Source organism: Oryx dammah, unplaced genomic scaffold, assembly GCF_014754425.2.
Source record: "Oryx dammah isolate SB20612 unplaced genomic scaffold, SCBI_Odam_1.1 HiC_scaffold_25, whole genome shotgun sequence".
NCBI classification, from domain to species: domain Eukaryota; kingdom Metazoa; phylum Chordata; class Mammalia; order Artiodactyla; family Bovidae; genus Oryx; species Oryx dammah.
In genome coordinates this window covers 90,849,451-90,860,500 of record NW_024070209.1, presented here as the reverse complement: position 1 = coordinate 90,860,500, position 11,050 = coordinate 90,849,451, and positions in this window count along the sequence as shown.

The window sequence follows — 11,050 nt, the reverse complement described above, 5'->3', positions numbered from 1 at the left end:
ACTAGTTTTCTGGAAATGACAGAAAATAAAACTTTGTACTGATTATAGAGTCGGTTCTTAATGGCTCAGGCTTGCTCATTTCAAAACAATCAGCAATTCTAGATGGCAGGGGCTCAGGATTATTAAGAAGGTATAGTCAGGGAAATAAAGGTAGATTTAGTTATTTTGTGAACTTTCATTTTATATACTATCATCTGTTGACGGCATCCTCAGTGGCTCAGCAATATAAAGAATCCTCTTGCTAATACAGGAGACACAGGAGACCTGGGTTTGATTCCTGGGTTGGGAAGATCCCCTGGTGAAGAAAATGGCAACCCACGCCAGTATTCTTGCCTGGAGAATTTCATGGACAGAGGGGCCTGGGGGGCTACAGTCCATGGGGTCACAAAGACTCAGAAATGACTGTGTGATTGAATGTGCATTTGCACACACGAACACATTTTAGATAACTCTGATTTAGGGTTAGTGACTAAAACATAATATTTTTAAAGTCTAATATACTATACAGTGTATCCTTATATTCACAACTTGCAGAAGCTTTTCTGTGGCATCATATAATATTTCCCATCATGCATTTCTTTCCTGTGGGCTATGAGGTCCTTCTTCACCCTTCACCCAAGTCTTCCTCCCTCTTCACTAACACACACACACACTTGCTGCTTTTTTATAATATTTACCTTCATCAATAATATTACCATACTCTTATGTTCCCAGGATTAAAAACAAATAAACCACACTAACTAGAAATGTACTTTAATTCAATACCATTTCCTCCCTGGAGAATTTAAATAATTCAGAAAATGTTCTTTTCAGGCATATATCCTATATATTGTCCAGGGAGTTGGTATACAGAGATCAACAAGCAACAGTTGTTCATCATGAAGAACCAAAAATCAGATTAGGAAATGAAATAAAAATCCCTTAAATGTAAATATCTGTTCATCACTTTAGAGAATTGTTTATGTCTGGTGAGCTATCTTAGGGCCTTGGAAACAGTGTAAGAATGTCGTTGGACAAGGGCACTGAATAGGATGGCCTCAAACCCATCAGTGGATGCCTGCACACACATACTCCTGGTAACCAAAGTCAGGAAGCAGTGGTGAACACGGATCACAGACAAATGTTTTGGGTATTTGTGATGAGAGAAGATCTGTGAAGGAAACACAGCAAGAGAAGAGTAGGCTGTAGCAGGGACTGATGTAAGGAACTCAACATCCAGAGAAGGAGACCATAAAGAAAGAAGTGGTTTTCAATTCTGTTACTGTATGACAGGAATAAAAAGTGAGATTATATTCTCACAGAGTTAAAGCACGGATAAGAGGTAACTTAAAAAATGGAAGAGTAGACCCTTGGTATTAGGAATGTTTATCCAAAAGTGTTAAAGCTACTTAAGTTAGAGCATTGATCAAAATACTCTAACCTGATGACTGCAGCTCAGAGACATTTCGTCCAGCTCGGTCTTTTTACTTATATCTCATACTCATGCAATATACCAATACCATTTTGTTGTTGTTGTTCAATCACTCAGTTGTTCTCACTCTTTGTGACCCCATGGACTACCACACGCCAGGCTTCCCTGTATCTCACCATCTCCCGCAGTCTGCTCAAAGTCGTGACCATTGAGTCCATGATGCCATCCAACATCTCGTCCTCTGTTGCTCCCTTCTCCTGCCTTCAATCTTTGCCAGCATCAAGGTCTTTTCCATGAGTTAGCTCTTTGCATCAGATGGCTGAAGCACTGGAGTTTCAGCTTCAGCATCTGTCCTGCCAATGAATATTCAGGGTTGATTTCCTTTAGGATTGACTGTACTATTTAGCCATTTACTATTTTCTAAAGAAAACTTACTGAGACACAAACAGCTGACTCTGCTGGATAATTATGTATGTCAATAAAATACGTGTGTGGAGATTCTAGTTTACATGGGATGATCTTATGAGTTTTGTTAGTGGTAATCTGCTCCACAGATTCAAGGTTGAGAGTGATGCTGAAGGCTCTGCAGGCTAGAGATGAGGATGAGAAAAACCACATCAAACCAGTGTCACCTCAAGAGGCTCTGTCAAGGCAGCCAGCCTCCATTTTTACCCACATGTAAATCCCCCCCTCATATAAACAGATCTTATATCTCTTTTTACAAATAAGTTAACTATTTGGCACGGGAGCTAAAGTAGCAGTATGTAATGAAATCTATATGCCAAAATAAAAAGTCACAGATGCAGAGTGCATTCATTTGGAGAACTCTTGGGTAAAGATTGAAATAAATAGGAATGAAATAAGAGAACATGGATGCTATATTCCCTCTAAGACCACTACACTGACATAGTAGCCGTATGTGATGACAAGACAGGTTTAAACCATCTGTTGGTAATCTTGTTCAGCTATAAGAAGCGCAACAAAAGCAAGAATGAAAGCTTTGCTATTTCTTGAGTTGTGTTTCTGATGACCAGTTGTTGAGCTAGAGAGTAAAGAGATCTCAGTGAATTTTATACTAACTCTAAACAATGAAGGGAACAATAGAAGTTAGAGATAGAGAACAAGTTTCTAAGGCTTCTTCCTACCCTAGTTAGGGATTGCTTGATTATTTCATTATAAATATGATAGGGATCATCATTCATTATTTATACTATTTATAAATATACTATTTATTTATATTATTTATAGGAGATACACCTAGACAACCAGGAAGCTCCCAGTCACCATCAGTGGCCTGACCACTGTTACTACACACAAAGAACCATGCCCTTGGGGCTTAAAGTAAAAGTAAAAGGAAAGTGAAAATGCATAACCAAAGATGAGAATAAAAATACAGAACATGAAGATAATGAAAATATAGAAAAATATAGAGAATAAAAATATAGGATATAGTTCTGAAAAACTATTTTCAAAAATCTAAATCTCAAAGAGGATTTGTAAAACTTTAAAGAAAGTAAGAAATGACTGATTTCTGGAGAATAAGACAAGAAAAGACATTACAGATTGGGGCAAAATGCTTGAAATGAGAGAGGAACTACTCAATTCTGGTTTTATTCTCAACTTTTCTGACAAGAGAAATGATCTTCAGGGAAGCAAAATTGTAAAGCAAGTTTCCTTTTAGTTGACACTCAAGATAGATGATGTGAGTCTGAAAGAGTGCTTAACTGCTCTAAATGAGTCCAAGTATGTGGTGATTTTTAAAATCCATTTTCTCTCCATTTTGAGAATAAAACCTATCCATTCTGACTCAGAGGTGGGCAGATGAATCAGAAAGATCTAATCACAAAATTATATCCTTCTTAACATAACTTGTTATGATTCCAATCCAGCCAAGCATGGTCCGTCCCCTCACATCTTCTGAAGCTGAAAAAATGATACTCTGCTGTCTGTTTAGTCAAGAAACTGGCTTGGTGATCATGAAAGTAAAACTCAACTTTACTGAGAGAATAGAAGGCAGTAAACATGAGAATTAGTTCTACTTGTCACTGAGTTTCCCTTTAGTTCTTGAGAGCTATCATTTCTTCAGTTTTGTGAGCCTCAGTATCTTTTCAATAAAGTCAGCATCCTTTGAATGTGTACTTTTAGGCCAGAAGGGGTTAAGTTTTGAATCACTTCCATCCAGAAACATCAACATTAACAACCACCAAAGAAAACAGAACGATAAAAACAAAGAATCAAAATCTTGATCCTGGTAAGCCAAATAATTGATTAATGCAGAGGGAACTTGTATGTGAGGTTGAATAGCTTTGGGTTATGTTTGGAAGTTCATGGAGAATTGAAGAGTTGGAGGAGCTGGGGGGGGGCTAAGATGTTCTGACTTAAATCACTGAGGGGTGAACAGGATGTACTTATTAGGATCCAAACTGGTAACACCAGTATCACTGGGACAACTTCTTCCTCAAGAAATGCATGCTGTTCCTAGTACTTAGAGAAGTACAAAAGTTATTTCATAACACTAACCCTTCTCATTAAAAAGTCGTACCTCTCCTGCCTAGAACCACCTTGACCCATGTCAACCAGGAAGTGAAAGGGACTAAGTACATGTTATATAAATACTTTTCCCCTGGTTTAGCACTCAAAAGATATTAACTTAAAACTACAAAAATGCCTTCTTACCAATTCTATTTTTAAAGGATGATATTTAGTTTCAGTATGAACAATAGCTAAAGACCTTTGTTACCACCAAGCATGATGAGACTCTTCAGCAGGAGGTCATGGAATAAAACTTTGATATTAATTGATGTGTAGCACCTCAGTCCAAGGTGTTGGCACCTGGAAACTGGGGGCTTAGGAGTGTGAAATAGTTTCTCTCTGCAAAGATGATTAGAATATACATGACATCATGTGTCAGATTTTTGCTGTCACAAATTTAAGTTACTAGAGAAGGATACTTAAGAACATACTGGAGATGATAACTTAGAAAATAATAATTAAATGAGACACAGAAACAGCTATCATACGTCTTTGAAAAAGATCACTCTGTGTGGCCAATGTGGGGGCACCCGTATAAATTATTGGAAATTTATTCTGTCTACAAGGCTGGAGAAGATTTTGCAAAAATTATATAAAGGAGGATTCGATCAGAGCAGGGGATAGCAATCATTGTAGAATATTAAAATCACATGGAAAACTTTAAAAATACCAGAAGTTCTGTTCCATCCTGGCTCAATTAATTCCAGATTTCTTGACACAGAGCTCTAAGGACCATTGCCCCCAGGCCAGACTGGATTGTATACAGTGCTTACCCAGGAAAAACGAAACCCACACCCCTGTGAGATCTTAACAAAACAAAAAGCCTGAGGTCAAACACAAAGGAGACATAGTAAAAGATGGCAATATGGAGCAGTTGCTATTCCAAAAGTAGAAGACAAAATAATGAATTGTTTGTTTATGAAAGTACAGACATCAAGAAAAAATATCATCAGAAAAGCAAATTGTGGAAATCATTTAGCTTAACATAAACCATGATGAATAATGGGAGCTGAGAACCTGTCCTTATCAGATTATGTCCATATCCTTAGAGTAGAAAGGACAGTTATTTTTTTAATTGAAGAATAATTGATTTACACTGTTGTGTTAATTACTGCTGTATGGCAAAGTGATTCAGTTACACACACACATATATATGTATATATATGTTCTTTTTCAATATTTTCCATTATGGTTTATCATAAGATATTAAATATAGTTCTCTCTGCTGTACAGTAGGATCCCATTGTTTATCCATCCTATATATAATAGCTTGCATCTGATAACCCCAACCTTCCATTCCATTCTCCTCCAACCACTACCCCCTCACTCAGCTTTGCAACCACTAGTCTGTTTTCAGGAAATCTGTCCTGAATATTCATTGGAAGGACTGATGCTGAAAATGAAACTCCAATACTTTGGCCGCCTAATGCGAAGAACTGACTCATTGGTGAAGACCCTGATGCTGGGAAAGATTGAGGGCAGGAGGAGAAAGAGACAACAGAGGATGAGATGGTTGGATGGCAACATTGACTTGATGGACATGAGTTTGAGTAAGCTCCAGGAGTTGGGAATGGACAGAGAAGCTTAGTGTGCAGCAGCAGTCCACAGGGCTACAAAGAGTCGAGCATGACTGAGTGACTGAACTGAACTGAATTGAGTCTGTTGTCTTTGTCCATGATTCTATTTTTGCTTCATAGATAAGTTGATTTGTGTCATATTTTAGATTCCATATATAAGGGATATCATATGGGACTTGTCTTTCTATCTCTTAGTACAATAATCTCTAGTTGTATCCATGTTGCTGCTGCTGTTGCTAAGTCACTTCAGTCGTGTCTAACTCTGTATGACCCCATAGATGGCAGCCCACCAGGCTCCCCCATCCCTGGGGTTCTCCAGGCAAGAATACTGGAATGGGTTGCCATTTCCTTCTCCAACGCATGAAAGTGAAAAGTGAAAGTGAAGTAGTTCAGTCGTGTCTGACTCTTAGTGACCCCACGGACTGCAGGCCTACCAGGCTCCTCCGTCCATGGGATTTTCCAGGCAAGAGTACTGGAGTGGGGTGCCATTGCCTTCTCCACATGTTGCTGCAAATAGCATTAATTTTTTTTATTCCCTTGCATATGTATATCACATCTTCTTTGTTCACTCAACTGTCAATGCACATTTAGATTGTTTCCATATCTTGGCTATTGTGAATAGTGCTTCTATGAACATGAGGGTGCATGTATGTTTTTGAATAATAGTTTTGTCTGGGTATTTGCCCAGGAGTGGGGTTGCTAGATTATATGGCGAATCTATTATTACTTAGTTTTCTGAGGAACCTCCATATTATTTTCCACAGTGGCTGCACTAACTCACACTCCCACCAACAGTATGTGAGTGTTCCTTTTTCTTCATACCCTCTCCAGAATTTGTTATTTGTAGACTTTTTAATGGTGGTCATTTGACTCTGTGAAGTGGTACCTCATTGTCGTTTTGATTTTCATTTCTCTAATAATTAACCTTGTTGAGCATCTTTTCATGCTGCTTTTCCTATTGGTCATTTGCACTTCTAGAAAGGGTAACTTAAAATGTTGCAAGAACTCAAAAGGCAATGCCTTCTGCAGGATAAAGTTAAGATTCCCTTCAGAAGAAATGATCAAGGAATAGCCAAATTATCACCCTGAAGGTATGCTTTAGAGGGGAACAAGGTATTACATTTCATCTAATCAGATAAAGATGATCAGAGATAAACATGAAGCCTAAACTGAGATCCAAAACTGCATCATTGCAGTGTTGGTTGAGAAAGTCTGTTTTAAAACCCACACATATGGAAGCTGTTTCTGGCAGTGGCATGCTCCCACCAGGGCCCTGGACCTTAGGTCCTGGAGTTCTCTGAATCCTGTGGATATGTTCTCCATCTGCCCATGAATTATGCTCCTTATTCTTTCATGCCTCCTTTCTTTTACTAAGATCAAGTTTATCCATGTTTCTTAAAATGACAGTTAATATTTGCATGCATTTAGTTTCTTCTAGTCTACCTATTCTGGGCTCATCCAGTAAAACAACTCTCTTTAATTCCATAAATTGGGCATTTGGACAAGAATTTGCAGAATAGAAAAGCAGAAGTTAATTTGTGTATCACTAAAGCAAAATCAAACAATAAAAAAATACAAATCAAAACACCAAAAATTACTCTGAGCACCACTTTTGATGAAGACATTCTATTCATATGCAATGACTGGAGCAGGATGTAAAAATTGGTCCTCATTTCACTTCAGTCACTCAGTCGCATCCGACTCTTTTTGAACCCATGAATCGCAGCACGCCAGGCCTCCCTGTCCATCACCAACTCCTGGAGTTCACTCAGACTCATGTCCATCGAGTCAGTGATGTCATCCAGCCATCTCATCCTCGGTCGTCCCCTTCTCCTCCTGCCCCCAGTCTCTCCCAGCATCAGAGTCTTTTCCAATGAGTCAACTCTTCGCATGAGGTGGTCAAAGTATTGGAGTTTCAGCTTTAGCATCATTCCCTCCAAAGAAATTCCAGGGCTGATCTCCTTCAGAATGGATTGGTTGGATCTCCTTGCAGTCCAAGGGACTCTCAAGAGTCTTCTCCAACACCACAGTTCAAAAGCATCAATTCTTCGGTGCTCAGCTTTCTTCACAGTCCAACTCTCACATCCATACATGACCATTGGAAAAACCATAGCCTTGACTAGATGGACCTTTGTTGGCAAAGTAATGTCTCTGTTTTTCAGTATGTTATCTAGGTTGGTCATAACTTTTCTTCCAAGGAGTAAGCATCTTTTAATTTCATGGCTGCAGTCACTAGGTCAGGAAGCAACAGTTAGAACTGGACATGGAACAACAGACTGGTTCCAAATAGGAAAAGGAGTACGTCAAAGCTGTATATCATCACCCTGCTTATTTAACTTCTATGCAGAGTACATCATGAGAAACGCTGGGCTGGAAGAAGCACAAGCTGGAATCAAGTTTGCCGGGAGAAAGATCAATAACCTCAGATATGCAGATGACACCTTATGTCAGAAAGTGAAGAGGAACTGAAAAGCCTCTTGATGAAAGTGAAAGAGAAGAATGAAAATGTTGGCTTAAAGCTCAACATTCAGAAAATGAAGATCATGGCATCTGGTCCCATCACTTCATGGAAAATAGATGGGGAAACAGCAGAAACAGTGTCAGACTTTATTTTTTTGGGTTCCAAAATTACTGCAGATGGTGACTACAACCATGAAATTAAAAATTGGTCCTACCTTATTGCAATTCACACAAACATGCTCTTGTAACTGTAAGAGTATGAATTCATATCAGGGGTCAGCTGAGACAGGCAGAATTGACCACACTAATGATGTTGATGAAAATCGGGCAGGTGGGTCCGAAGTCTGGCAGTTTGGACAGAGTCAGTCGTAAGAATTTCTTGTCACAACCTGGCTACATCAGAGACTCAAAGAATTGGAGAGCAGCAGTAAGCCCAGCTGGTCCAGGGAAACTGAAACCCTGATCATAAAGTCAGAAGTGAGCAGGCGTCACAAAGTCTGACCTTCAGCAGAGGCTGTCCTTCGCTCTGTCTGGTCCTCAAGAAAAGCTGAGGCTCCTGGGGGGCCACACACAGTGAGGGGGGTTCAGGTGCCTCCAGTGGAATCGGGACACTCTCTTAGGTCCTTTACTAGCTTTACGAAAGAACAAATTAAAAAAAATTCAGAGGACCAGTTACTTATATGCCGGAAGGATTCTTCCTTTTAGGAAAGGAAGTTTTCTTTTCCTCTATTATCATATAATGCATGCTTAACAGAATTCTTTTTTTTTAAATCAAACTTTAAAGTTTTCATTTTGTATTGAGGTAAAGCTGTCTAACAATGTGGGAGTTGCAGGTGAGCTTCGAAGGGACTCAGCCATACACGTACATGTATCCATTCTACGCTAAACGTACCTTCCATCCAGGCTGGCGCATAACATTGAGTAGAGTTCTATGTGCTATACGAAAGGTCCTTGTTGGTTATCCGTTTTAAACATAGCAGTGATAACACAGTCCTATTTTGTGAAAAATCAATACTCAAAACATGAGAATAATGCTGTTTTAAGAATGAACTTATTGCATAAAATTTCATATTCTTGTATAGTTAAATTAGAGATTGTAACAGTATAAGAGAATGTCTAAAACATGTGCTGCATTGGAGTTAGGGATTCCTATTTATTTAAAAGTAACTACACTTGTGAGTTTTTTGTAATTGTATTTTTAAAAGTAAAGCTCATTTTCTATTTTGCTTCTTATTTAATTTAAAAAAATTGTGTAACACTTTACTTCAGTAGCACCACTGGAAGTAACTTGCAGCCTCTGCTCTGGCTGAAACGACATAAGCAGAAATTTAATGTGGGTTTTCCAGTTCATTCCATATTGATGGCTCCAGTCGTATAGAATGAACTGAAAAAAAATGGCAGAATCATCTTCAAAGTCATTTCTTGTGCTATTTCAGCCCTGGCCAGATTGGATCCAGGCTCAAATTGTTTCCAATATTGCCTTCTGAATTGGATTTCAATTTTCTAGTGTGTGTGAATACACCTGTGCTCACAGAATATCATGTTTTTTCTTCTTTCTGAAAACTGTCATAATTTAGTATCTAAAAGGACTTTTCATGGACAGCATTCAGAAACTCTCACCAGTAGACTTAGCGGTATGCGACTGCCTTAATGGGGCTTTCAATGTAATGGTCACATAATGGGAATGGCTTAGAGAAAAAAAAAAATCCCTTTAGTCTGGAGAGATTTTAGGCTTAAATTAACTTGGGATTTAAAATGAAAGCAAAAATGACCAACACACTGTAGTTTTTGTAACTGACTCCAAGAGCCCAGAATAGTTGCAGGAGCGACTTGGCTTCACGTGTGCCCTTGATGGGACAGTCTGCACATGGTGGGCCTGAGTCCTGAAAACGTCCCCAGAGCCCCTGCAGCACGGGCACCCTGGCCCAGTGCCTTGCTTTTTTCTGAGATCCTTCTCAGGGGCCAAAAACCTCTTTTAAGAAAAAACACAATGAATTTTATAGGGCAAATTCTGCAAGAAAAAGCATGTTCAGAGGGAGATGTAAATGCTCATATCGTAAATACTTGAGAGCAAGAATGGGTGGTCACAGAGGAGGAGACAGTCAGTTTCAGCCAAATTTACATATTTTTTCCATTTCTTCAGAAGGAGGATGAGAACAGTGAGGGGGAAGATATGGAATCTGGTGTGGATCCCAGGGCAAAAAAGAGAAAAAGAAAACAAAAACCATAAAATGAAGCCTAGTTTTCAGATAAAGCTTCTCCCCTACTATGAAACACTGAAAACCAATTTTTTTTTCTTTGATGGTTTAAGAAAAAACTGAGTGAGGTGACCCCTCCACTTGGGTCAAAAGCGAGACTCTGGTGTGCAGTTTGGTTGCTACAGATGTCCAAAGTTAGCCTGATAATCCAATGACAATGATTTTACTTTGAAATACAAACCTGAAGAACACATGCAACATGGGATAAGGGGCCACATACAGACTCTTAGTAAACCAGGGTAATTGATGCATTCATGCTGGAAACGTGATGACTTCCTCGGGTTCATTCCTCTCCCTGTGGCTTTTCTCAGTTATGACCCTTCTTCTGTCATTTTTGGGAGGATTCCTAATGGAAGGCATTGACTACATCAGAATATTTTGTATAGAGCTCAGAGGCTTTGCACTGCTGCCAAGGGATTATTGAGTGAAAGTATGACTAACTGTATAATTAAATGAATGGGAGAGTGATTTTGTGAATTAAACTCCTGCTCTGAGGTTAATACCTGGATCCCCAGGGTCCCCTTCCCTGGGTTGCCATATAGTTCCCACTGTTCTCTAGATCTCATGTGTATCTATTAAATAAACCCAGCGTCCTTATGCTCAGAGTGCACGCATACGTAACAAAGATGAACACTTGATTTTATTTAAAAAGGAAGAGGAAGACGTTGAATACTAATGAAACCTCTCAAGGAGAAGAAATTGATATGCTACAGATTTTCTCAGCCTGAAAAGCGAAGCTAAATGGGGTCACTTTGCTGTCCAGGCACTGCTATGGAATAAACTCTGTGCATTAAATAGAATCAAAGTAGAAA